Source organism: Oryctolagus cuniculus, chromosome 17 (assembly GCF_051225735.1).
Source record: "Oryctolagus cuniculus isolate XC-2025 breed Fujian yellow rabbit chromosome 17, ASM5122573v1, whole genome shotgun sequence".
Lineage (NCBI taxonomy): Eukaryota > Metazoa > Chordata > Mammalia > Lagomorpha > Leporidae > Oryctolagus > Oryctolagus cuniculus.
In genome coordinates, this window is record NC_142883.1 from 70,537,244 (window position 1) to 70,550,562 (window position 13,319).

Below are 13,319 nucleotides of genomic sequence, written 5' to 3' on the forward strand. Positions count from 1 at the left end.
CACAAAACATTTCTCTGAAAAGATTTCTAAAGCAATTATCAGAATACTTGCACTATAAGAGGAAGTTCTCCCATTTGAAATAAATGCTACAAGATATTTGGATGTACAGGCAAGAATCGGGATCATGAAAGTGGTAAATATGTGTTTGGGGAGATAAAAGGAAATATACATTTGCTTATTAATTCCTTTTTAAGTATTATTTATTGAAAGGCAGAGTTAAAGAGCGAGATATACAAAAAGAAGAAACCTTATATCCACTGGTTTACTTTGGTCCAGACCAAAATCAGGAGCCAGAACCTTCATCTGGGTCTTCCTTCTGAGGGGCAGGGGCCCAGGCATTTGGATCTTCTACTACTCTCCGAGATACATGAGCAGGGAGCTGGAATGCAAGTGGAGTAGGCTGAACTTGAACTTGAACCTGTACCCATGAGGGAGACTCAGAGGAAGCTGCTGGCTTCTGGCTTTGGATCAGTGCAGCTCAGTCCATTGCAGCCACTTGGGGAGTGAACCAGCATATGGAAGACCTCTCTCTCTCTCTCTCTCTCTCTCTCTCTCTCTCTCTCTCTCCCCTCCCTCTTTGTAACCCTGCCTTTCAAATAAATAAATAAATCTTTAAAGAAAAAAAAAAACTAGGGATGCCTTGCCACACCCAGCAAATTAGTTCCCCAAATTATATTTGAAATAGCAACATAGTAAGGATGCATTAGTGACTAAAACAATTAAATTCAACCAGTTGTAATTATCACTCACACTTGATCTTAGCCAAAAGGCCGAGAAGCGATCCATGAATCACCCACATTGTCACTAATGTGCTCTGGAGACTTTGCAGATACAGGTTGATGTGTGTATAATCATACTTTTAAAATTAATTAATTAAATTATTTGATTAGAATGATTTAATAAATTACTAAAATTAAATAAAATTTTATTTTAAATTAACTAAATTTAAATAATGGTCATCACCTGTTAATTCAATAGCCAAACTAGTGCAAGTGTTGAAAAAATATTAGGTGTCATGAAAGGCTGCCAAGGAACTGAAAAATCCACAATGATCACTGTGAAATTAATTTAGCAGAAAATGATAAAAAGATCAAAAAAGCCTTCATCAATTTTTTTTCTGTGGAAATAGATTTGTGATTTATGGGATAGTATTTTCCTATGTGTCACATATTAATAATTAATTTTGACTAAAATTAGTTTTTTTGTTTTATTAAAGATTTATTTTATTTACTTGAGAGGTACAGTTACAGACAGTGTGAGGGAGAGACAGAGAGAAAGGTCTTCCTTCTGTTGGTTCACTCCCAAGATGGCCACAACATCTGGAGCTACACCGATCCGAAGCCAGGAGCCAGGTGCTCCTTCCTGGTCTCCCATGTGGGTGCAGGAGCTTTACTGCTTTCCCAGGCCATAGCAGAGAGCTGGATTGGAAGAGGGGCAGCTGGGACTAGAACCGGCGCCCATATGGGATGCCAGTGCCACAGGTGGAGGATTAACCTCCTGGCTCTGATGAACATTAGTTTAAAATGTGCAAGACCTTTAGGAAAACATGTCTCATTCTGACTGGTCTGTATTAATAGAGGTATAAAATTTTATGTAACTTTTAGTTCTCATTCTTCATTGCTTATCTTTAGTAAATGTGAACATCGAATATCATAATACTCATAGGTGATTAATCATTTTTCTACTTTTCATCAGGTTTTTATAGGTTTTATTTATTTATTTGAGAGGTAGAGTTTCAGACAGAGAGAAGAAGAATAGAGAGAAAGGTCTGCCATCTGCTGGTTCACTCCCCAGATAGCCACAAAGGTAGGAGCCAGGCTGATCCAAAGCCAGGATTTCTTCTGGGTTGCCCATGTGTGTGCAGGGCTCCAAGCACTTGGACCATCTTCCACTGCTTTCCCAGGCCATAAGCTGAGAGCTGAATCAGAAGAGGAGCAGCTGGGACATGAACCAGCATCCATATGGGATGCTGATGCCACAGGCAGAGGCTTAGCCCACTAAACCACAGTGCCAGCCCCCTCATCAGTTTTAATGAATATTCCATAATATGGATTGTATTAATTTTATCTGTACGTGATCACCAGATATTTCCATTCTAGTTTGTGTAAATGTAAACAAAAGTTTATGTGACTGTGTGTGTTCCCAGATTATGCAATGATAATGAAATTATTACTATGAGGAACCCTTGCTCTCATTTTCAACACTATGTCCCTACGGAGCTGGTTGCCTATGCAGCAGAGCCCTGAGCCCCTTACTAATGTGGTGGCCTAAACTTTTTCTCCCCAAGGTATACACCTTAAATCCCTGAGACCCTGTGTGACTGTATTTTGAGACAGGGACTTTATTGAACTTTTTAAAGTCAAACGTTATCCAAAGGGAGAGGCCATAATCCAAGCTGGCTGGTATCCTTCCAAAGAGAGGCACCAGTGTGGATAGAAGAAATGCCATGTGAGGACACAGCAAGATGGTGGCCACCTGGAAGCCTGGGGGAGAATTCTCAGGAGGAAGAAATCCTGCTGTCATTCCATGTGGAACTCCCAACCTCCAGAGCCATGAGTCATAAGGTACTGTCACTTAAACCACCCTATAAGTGGTAATTTATTATAGGAACCATGACAAGTAAGTACACTCTCATCTTTGTCTACTTTTCCTGCAGATAGCTAGAAGGTCCATGCTATGATGTAACAGCAATACAGATATTAAAACTGTGACTTCAGATGTCATTGCGCCTAGGCCAGGAAAAGAGAGAAAAAAGAAGCCTACAATAAATAAAAATTTGTAGAAATCTAGACATAGAAGAAAAATAAAAAGTGAATGAATATACATGTATTAATTTTTGAAAACTCCATAATCTGATAAAATTGAAAGTCTAAAATTTACTTAAAAGTGGTATCATTAAAAGCTATTTAAGGTATACAAGTTTCATGTATTTCATATAGATAGATTTAGGAACATAGTGATGTTTCCCACTCTAGTCTCCATCCTGCCCACTCCCATCCTTCTTCCTCTTCCCTCTGCCATTCCCACTCATTTTTTTACAAAGATATATTTTCAGTTTATTTTATACTCATAAGATTCATCCTACACTAGGTAAAGAGTTCAACAAATAGTACGAAGAAAAAAACACTGTTCCTCAATAGTAGAGACAAGGGCTGTAGATGTCCCTCAAATCTTAAAGCGTCAATTTCACTCGGTATGCATTACATTTTAGGTATTCTATTAGTAACCACAGGTCAGGGGAAATGTATGGTATCTGTCTTTTAGGGACAGTATGCTTATTTCACTAAGCATAATGGTTTCTACTTGCATCCATTTTGTTGAAAAAAGACAGGAGTTTATTTTTTTAACCATTGAATAGTATTCCATAGTGTATATGTACCATCATATTTTTTATCCAGTCTTCAGTTGATGGACATCAGAGTTGAACAAAGATGGAGGCAACACAATACCACTTTCAAGACATATTACAGGGCAGTTAAAATCAAAGCATCCTAGTACTGGCCAAAAAAAAATGTGTAGACCAATGGAACAGAATAGAAACTCCAGAAATCAATCCATGCACGCATCTATAACCAACTTACCTTTGACAAAGGAGCTAAAACCAACCCCTGGAGCAAGTGCAGTCTTGTCAACTGCCCCTACTCCCACTCCCACCCCTAGCCCTCCTAAGATAAAAAAAGGCTGGTCGCTTGTATCTGGGGCCTCCTGCCATGTGTTCCACCAATGTGCATGCCTACAATTGGTCACCCACCTCTGTGGATTTATTTTCTCTGAATAAATTCAGTCTAATAATATAGTAATAATATATTATTATTATATATTATTATTAATCAGTCTAATAATCATACAGTCATTTGGGGTGTGAACCAGCAGATGGAAGACCCCTCTCTCTCTCTCTCTGGCTCTACCTCACTCTGTCTTTCAAATAAATAAAATAAATATTTAAAAAAAAAACCATTGCATTTTTAAAGCTAAAATATGGGTCATTATTTGTCTTTTGTAACCTGTGATTTAGCCCACATGTATTTTTTATTTTATTGCTGTATCATACAGCTCTAGAATTTCCATTGTTTTTCCAGTTGTTTTTTCTACTGATAATTTTGATATATCATCCTTTATATTATAAACATATAGTACAAGTATAGCATAAACATCTTATATTTTACTTTCAAAATCTGGGTTAACTTAAGTTTCGTTCTAGTGATTCTTTTTCCTTTTGATTATGAATCACATTTTTTTTCTTTACCTGGGTGTTGATTCTGAATTTCTTCTTGGATATTATAAATTATGTTATAGAAATTGAGTACTGTTATATTTCTTAAATGATTTTTGTTTTACAATGTAGTCAATAGGCTAAAGTCAAATTCCAAACTCTGCATTCCTTGCAGTGATAAGTAATTAACTTTTTTTAAAAAAGATTTATTCATTTATTTGAAAGGCAGAGTTACACAGAGAGAGGAGAGGCAGAGAGAGAAGTCTTCCATCTGAGGGTTCACTCCCCAATTGGCCACAATGGCTGGAGCTGAGCTGATCTGAAGCCAGGAGCCAGGAGCTTCTTCCAAGTCTCACATGTGAGTGCAGGGGCCCAAGGACTTGGGCCATCCTCTACTGCTTTCCCAGGCCATAGCAGAGAGCTGGAGCAGCTGGGGCACAATCCGGCACCCATATGGGATGCCAGTGCTTCAAGCAAGGGAATTATCCGGCTGTGCCACAGGACCCACCACTATTAACTTTATTTCATCCATTTATTTTACTAGCAGAGAGACAGCAAGACAGATAACCTAACTGACAGACACAGGTTTCACATCCACAGGTTCATTACCCAAATGCCTGAAAGACCTGTGGGTGCACCAATTCAGAGCTAGAAGCTGGGAACCTAATCCAGGTCTCCCATGGGTGTGGCAGGGACCAGATTACTTGAGTCACTACCTGCTGCTTCCCACGGTGCACATTAGCAGGAAGATGGAATTGGAAGCAAAGTTAAACCATGAAACCACACATCTGAATATGGGCTACAGGCATCCCAAATGGTACCATCACCACTGCACCAAACACCTAGTTCTCACAACTTCAATCCTTTCATGGATGTCTACATGATGATGGTTTGTTATCTTATTTATGTAAAAAACTCACCATTGTTTTTAGGGAAATCAAAAGAACTATGTGTAAAATATGACCATATACATGCAGGCAGCAGAGCATCTAGTTTAGCATCTGGGCCCAAATCTGTCTCAGTCTACAGTGTGTGTTACAGAACAGGGGCAAACCATGCACATGTTTGCTTCTCTGTGCCTTGTCTACTCCAGATAGGAGTTCCACTTTTAGGTGAGTAGAAGAATCTGATCACTTCTTCTCTACTACAGCCTTTCAGGGACTTGAATTTTATTCTTCTGTACCTTCCTTGCTTTTCCCGGTCAGTTATAAGATATAGATGTCCACACAGAAATAGTTACATTGCCAGACCTCTTTAAGTATGGGGCATCAAGCAAAAGAGAAAAGCAGTGAAACAAAAATTGGTTTGTTGCGGAGGTCAACAAGATGGGATGATTTTTCTTAGACCAAGACCAAAACAGAAGAGACACGGTTCATAAACTAAGAAATGAAGAGGGGTATATTGCCAATAAGTTTACAGAAATTTAAAAGATTATAAAGGAATACTGTGAATCAATATGTCAAAAGATCCAACAATTTATATGAAATACATACATTGCTAGAAAAATACAAATTGTCACTCTCAAGAAGAAACTAAAAATATTAGTAGCCTAAAGCAGTCAAAAATCAAACAATAATAATAATAAATGTAATCAGCAATTTAAAACATTACCACGAAGTCCTGACCAGATGGTATCCTTTGTGAATTATATCAAACATTTAAAGAAGTAATAACAATATTTTTCAAACTCTACCAAAACACTTGCCAACACATTTACACTTGCCAACTCATTTTCTCTCTCTCTCTCTCTCTTTTCTTTCTTTCTTTCTTTCTTTCTTTCTTTCTTTCTTTCTTTCTTTCTTTCTTTCTTTCTTTCTTTCGACAGGCAGAGTTAGTGAGAGAGAGCGAGACAGAGAGAAAAGTCTTCCTTCCATTGGTTCACTGCCCTAATGGCCACTACAGCTGGCGCTGCGCTGATCCGAAGCCAGGAGCCAGGTGCTTCCTCCTGGTCTCCTATGCAGGTGCAGGGACCCAAGCACTTGGGCCATCCTCCACTGCACTCCCAGGCCACAGCAGAGAGCTGGACTGGAGGAGGAGCAACCAGGACTACAACCCTGGGTACCGGCGCCGCAGGTGGAGGATTAGCCTACTGAGCCATGGCGGCGCCAGCTTAATACTTAAAAAACAATGAGTTCAAATGAATTGTATTGATATCCTAAAAGTCGACAATAGCAGGTAACTGGATCACAAGCAGAGGAGCTGGGCCTCAAACTGGCGGTCCAATACACGATGCAGGCCCCCTAGCTGTGGCTTACCCTACTGCACCGCAACACTGGCCCCAACAGATTCACTTTAACATACCATGCTGATTGAGAAGAAAAATTGCATTCTTAGCAAAAAAAAACCTCAGCAAGAGACCTGGAAACATCACCTCAGCATCGTCCCCCTGCAGGCTGTGCTCTGGCCTCCCTGGCCTGGAGGTAAAGGGGAAGATGATCAAGCTCGCCACTCACTGTACTTTGCCCAAGGCCATGGCCACAGATTCCAGAGCCGACCACGGGGAAGTGCAGGGCCCCCTGCATCCAGTTCCAGCAGGTCCGCCAACTCCGCCTCCCCTTCTCCAGACACCAAACTTCTGAGCCGTCCGGCTTCCTTTTCACAGACGGGCAGAGGCTGAACACCCTGGCCCCCTGGGCGGCAGAGCCTGACTACCACTGTGACGCGAAGAGCCCGCGTGTTTACGTAATACTGCGCGGGCGCACCTGATTGGATTGTTTGCAAAGCCGGAGGGGGAGCCTTCGACGTCACAAAGGTGTAGCCAATCAGAGGAGGGCGGTGACTTGGGGTGTGCAGTGTGGGGGTTGTGAGGGGAGAAGCTTGGGCTGTGGTCTGAAGCTGCCTCCTCCCCCTTTCTGTCTTCCCCTGCAGCCCAGGCCGCTGCACCTCTGTTCCCACAGGGATCCGTGAGCTGGAGCCTGCAATGACCTGCTGCAGGCGAGTCTCTATTTGCTGACTGTGACTCCTGGGCCCTTGTCTTTCTTCACATTCCTGGGTCATTCTTCTGTATGGTCATTTACGTTCTATAAATTGATTTGAAGAGTGCGTAAAGGTATTAGATGCTTGAATCCTTTTCTGATTCATTTCTTTTGTAAATATGTGTTTCCTAGTCTGTCTTTTGTCCACTTTGTTTCTCGCTGGTACTTAGTAATCCAATTGGCTTTATATGTGGATCTACTACCCAGAAGTGTTGCTATAGCTAATTATCAGTTGCATTTGTTTGGGGATTAGATTGAATTATCTTTGTATGTAATGTCATCCACATATATTAACAATTGTATTGCAAAAAATGTGATTCTTTTATCTTACATGTCTTTGTTTCCCTGACTATAGGTCCAGTACAATGTTATGAGAGGTGGGCGTCCAAGGAAAGATCTCTCAGTGCTCCTTAAGTAATTTATTGCATGCTAATTTTACATAATCTTGATCTGATTAAGCAAATCATTATTTTTAAATATTTTGCTAACATTTGGCTTTTATGGCTGGATGCAGAATTTTATTAAATGCTTTTTAAACATTTAATCTAAGTGATCATGTAATCCCTTGTATTCTTCACCTACCTGGATGCTTTACATGGTTTTTTGAGAATGTTGAATACTCTTACACTTTTTAGTGTATCTTGCTTGTCATTGATCTATTAGTTTTTCATATGTGGTTTATATAATATTTTAAAATATTTATTTATTTGATAGGCAGAGTTAGAGAGAGGCAGAGGCAGAGAGAGAGACAGGTCTTCGTCTGTTGGTTTACTCCTCAAATGGCTGCAGTAGCTGGAGCTGGGCTGATCCAAAGCCAGGAGCCTGGATCGTCTTCCAGGTCTCCCACAGAGGTGCAGGGGCCCAAGGATTAGGGTCATCTTCCACTGCTTTTCCAGACCATAGCAGAGAGCTGGATTGGAAGTGAAGCAGCCGGGATGTGAACCTGTGCCCAGATGAGATGCTGGCACTGCAGGCAATGACTTTACCCACTATTCCACAGCAAGGGGCCCAAATTTATATAATATTTGGTTAGTATATTTGCATATTGGGGCCGGCACTATGGCGCATCAGGTTAAAGCCCTGGCCTGAAGTGCTGGCATCTCATATGGCACCAGTTCTAGTCCCAGTGGTTCTAGTCCCAGCTGCTCTGCTTCCAATCCAGCTCTCTGTTATGGCCTGGGAAAGCAGTAGAAGATGGCCCAAATCCTTGGGCCCCTGCACCCACATGGGAGACCTGGAAGAAGCGCCTGGCTCCTGGCTTCAGATCAGCACAGCTCCAGCCATTGAGGCCATCTGAGGAGTGAACCAGTGGATGGAAGACCTCTCTCTCTGTCTCTACCTCTCTCTGTAACTCTGTCTTTCAAATAAATAAAAGAAATCTTTAAAAAAAGAATATTTGCATATCTTTTTTAACAAGAAGCTCTTTAATTTCACTTTAATTTGTATCATATTCCGAGTTTCATCATCTGTGTAATAGTGGTTTCCCAAAAGAAATTTAAAAATATTCTACTTATTTTCACTTGGGGCAAGTGTGGGGAACAAATGTTTTTTCCTTCCTTGAAAGTTTGGAATATTCCATAAGTCATTTTCAACTTCTTCAAAAATTGGCTCAGTTTGTTAGTTTGTATAGTTTTTTAATTCTATGTTATATTTGTGTTTCGGGAAACTGTTTTTCAGAATATAGTGGATTTTAGTGTCTGTAGTTAAATTTTCACCCCTAAGAATTTCATAAAGCTCTCTTAGCACCTTTGTAAGTTCTATGAACTCTGTAAAGATGATTCTGTTTCAATTTCTTGAGAGTGCCTATTGGCTAATTAATTTTCTTAATATTTTTAAGATTTTTTTGTGATGGCCTTTCCTTTCACTGAATGTCAAAAACTACAATTATATCCATATATCATTAATATGTTGTGGCACAGCATGTTAAGCCACCACCCACAAGCCAGCATTCCATGAGTCCCAGTTCCAGTCCTGGCTGCTCCATTTCTGATTCAGCTCCCTGCAAATACATCTAGAAAAATAGCAGAGGATGACCCAAGTAATTGGGCCCCTACCACCCACATGGTAGACCTGGATGGGGTCCCAGGCTCCTAGCTTTGGCCTTGCCAAGCCCAAAGTGGAGGCCATTTAAGGACTGAACTAGTGGATGACATATTCTCTCTCTCGCTCTCTGTCTGTCTCTCTCTCCATATATATATACATATATATATATATATACACATATATATGCATATATATTTATTTATCTTCCTCCATCCCTCCCTCTCTGCTGTAAACCCTGCTTTGCTAATAAATAAAATAAACCTTTTTAAAAATAATATTGGGACATAGAAGAAGAAGAAGAACTGAAACAGGAACAAGAACAAAAACAGAAACAGGACTGACAGAGGAAGGAGAGGAAGGGAACAATCAATGGAGTCACACCACTGTGTCAGTTTCCGGGATGGCTCCCAATGACTCATGTCCTGGTGCTCCAGCCCCAGTGCAGTCATTTCCCACACTGACTAGGACTCACCTACGTAATCTAGAAGATATTCCAGAAACTATGGAGTGGGACTTATGAGGCCAGATCCTAAAAGATATTTAAATTTCTCCTTTGCTCTCTTTTAAATAAGTTCTGGAGAATAAGCCAGCATCGCAACTTTGGGAGCGCTCAGACAGCCCTCACAGAGAAATCCACATAGTGCACAACTGAGGCCGACTGCTAACAACCAGCACTGTGTTTCTAGGCACGCGAGTGAGTGTACTGGACGTGAATCTGCCAGCCTCAGCCATACCTTCAGATGACTGCAGCCCAGCCAACAGCTCGATGCAGCTGCTTGTGGAAACCAGGTACAGAACTATGTATGTCAACATTTCTGGATTTCTCACCCAGAGAAGATGGCGTGTTTCTTGCTTTTAAGCTATTAAATATGGGGGAAATGGTGTACAGTAATAAATAACTGTGAATGTTAGGTGAAATAAGGTCTAAAGAATTACCATTTAATTTTGTTCATTTAGTTTAACTTCTTGAAGGTTATTAGTGACCTTGAAAAGAGCAGTGCAGCAGAGTATGTGATAAAAGCCTTATTAGAGTGTGTTCAGAGGGACTGAGAGAAGAGAAAGTGGAGAGAGAAACTGCAGGTAATTCTTTGGTGATTTTTTTCTGTACAAAGGAACAGAGAATTGGGGCAGTGGCTGAAGGGAAAAGGGTGCTCAGGTTTTGCTTTTGATTTACCAGATAATGTAGCCTGATGTATAAGCTGCTGCTGCTGATTTAAGATATTGGCAAAAATTTCAGTTAAATGTGTAAATGGCTGGTAGGTCCACTGTCCTTGAGTAGTTGAGTGAAAAAAAGATCTAGATCCGTGTTAAGGAATGGGCCACGAGAGGACAGACAGTTCATATTTAATAGGGGAAGGGCAGGCAGAGTACCCACTGCTCCTATTAATGGGTAGGTGTGGTGGTGGGTGCCCTTATTTATTCTGCTTATTGAGAAGCAATGTCATCAAAAGCGAGTGAGAAGGAGAGAAGGTAAAGGAGATTAGAGACGGTGTTGGAGAGTCATCCATGACAGCACACTGGGATGTAAGTACACTTTCCCAGGGAGTCACAGCAAGGATAATTTAATCAAAATCAGTACCCAGGTATTCAATTTCCATAAATTCCTTTCATACAGTTTTCTCTTTCCATAAAATAGAATGCCACCTAATGGGTACAGAGTTTGGGCTTAGCAGATGAAAACATACTGGAGATGGTAGTGAAGATGGAATTGCAACAGTGTGAATGTACTCACTGCCATAGAGTTACAGACACACACGAGTGATTAAAATGGTCACAAAAGTCCATATGATAGTATTCAATTCATATGAGAGTCCAGAATAGGAAAATCTAGAGATGGAGGAGGAGGAGGTGGAAGAATAACTATATTCCTGAAGTTGTACTTATGAAATTTGTATTACTTAAAAAATAAATTTAAAAAAATTAAAGAGCTCAAAGCATGCAAAGAAAAAAATCTAGAGACATATCGTAGATTAGAATTTGAGTTGAGGGTGGCGCCGCAGCTCAATAGGCTAATCCTCCGCCTGTGGCGCCGGCACCCTGGCTTCTAGTCTTGGTTGGGGAGCCGGATTCTGTCCTGGTTGCTCCTCTTCCAGTCCAGTTCTCTGCTGTGGCCCAGGAGGGCAGTGGAGGATGGCCCAAGTGCTTGGGCCCTGCACCTGCATGGGAGACCAGAAGGAAGTACCTGGCTCCTGGCTTTGGATCAGCGCAGTGCGCCAGCCACAGCACACTGGCTGCAGTGGCCATTGAGGGGTGAACTAATGGAAAAGGAAGACCTTTCTCTCTGTCTATCTCTCTCACTGTCCACTCTACTTGTGAAAGAAAGAAAGAAAGAAAGAAAGAAAGAAAGAAAGAAAGAAAGAAAGAAAGAAAGAAAGAAAGAATTGGAGTTGAATAGGGGCACTTTCAAGAATAAGGGATTAATAGAGGGCACAGGGTTTCTTTGTGAGATGAAATGTTCTAAAATTCATTGTGAACATATCTGAGAATATGTGAAAATCATTGCATTATATGCTGTAAGTGGGTGAATGTTATGTGAATTGTTTCTCAACAAAATTCTCTTTTTTAAACATATTGACTAACTACTGATATAGGTTACATGAATGAACCTCAAAAACATGTCAAATGAAAGAAGCCAGATGAAAGAGACTCCTTATTTAATTCCACTTACATTACATGTGATTTTTGGAAAGAGAATCAGATGTCAAGTGGCATGGATGGGCATACCTCTTGTTCCCTTCCCACCCTTCAGACTCATACCACTCCAAGTAACCTTTCTTTTTTTAAGATTTATTTATTTATATGAAGGTCAGAGTTACACAGAGAGAGAAGGAAAGGCAGATAGAGAGGTCTTCCATCCACTGGTTCACTTCCCAATTGACTGCAATGGCCGGAGCTGCGCCAATCCAAAGCCAGGAGCCAGGAGCTTCTTCCAGGTCTCACATATGGATGCAGGGGCCTAAGTGCTTGGGCATCTTGTACTGCTTTCCCAGGCCACAGCAGAGAGCTGGATCAGAAGTGCAGCAGTCAGGACTTGAACCGGCACCCATATGGGATGCTGGCACTGCAGGTGGTGGCTTTTCCCGCTATGCCACAGCGCTGCCCCTCCAAGTAGCCTTTCAACTGATAAAGTTGCAGGAAAAAGATAGGGGCAGGATGGACACTTTTGTGTGGCAGTGACCTCGTCAAATCCAGCTCTAGGTGTGCTTGCCCACTTGCTCTTTAGCAAATCGCCTTGCTGATAACCATGGGGCAAAGTGTGCACAGAAAGATTAGCCAAAAGAGGAACTGACTTGGGAAGCTATTTTGCTGAGATAATTTTTTTTAACCCTCAGAAATTACCACATTTGCTTCCTTTCCTTCAAACTTGCTGCTAGGCACTTAACTGAACCTGCCCACCTCATTCACTATGGTTTGGATATTAGTTAGGGTGTGGGCCCAAAGGCACATCTTTAAAGGTTTGGTCCCTCAAGTCTTATGTTAATGATAGTAAATGGGTGGAAACATAATCCGATTGTGATGTCTAGAGCTGGGGCCTTGTGGAAGCAATTAGCTACCTACAAAATATACCTGCAAAGCCATAAGGGAAAATAAACATCATTCCCCCACAAGTAACTTGTCTTAGGTATCCATCTCATTGTGGTAATGTGTGTCTCTCTCTGAAAAAAAAAAAACGAGTAATACTGCATTCATGCGTAATTCATATCACATCTGGGTACAATGAGTGTGCAATCAGTTTTCAAAGTTCTACAGTCTTCGTTTGGTCACACATATTTTGGAATATTTGTCCATCCCTCCAGTTGAGAACTATGAAGTGTGCAGTGATCAATGAGTTCTCCTCTCCGGATTCCCCTCTTCTTCCTACCTGATCCTCCACTTAAGAATGATTCCTCAAAGTGGAAAGAAGGAAGCAAACTTATACCTTTGTACTCATCAAGGTGTGAACATTCACCTAGAAAACTAGGTGAAACTAAGAGATCAAATAATATTGGATAGAGGAATTATTTCAAATGATCTTTTCTTCTCCATATTCTAAGAAAATATATACTAGTTGATTAGCTGTGACCATCAGAAAATATGTTATTGACAGT

The 13,319-nt window shown here is 40.9% G+C and overlaps 1 pseudogene; it reads right to left on the bottom strand.

Moving 5' to 3' along the window:
- Positions 1-656: 656 nt before the first annotated feature.
- LOC127486096 (U2 spliceosomal RNA) lies at positions 657-782 on the bottom strand (annotated as a pseudogene).
- Between the last annotated feature and the right edge of the window lie 12,537 nt (positions 783-13,319).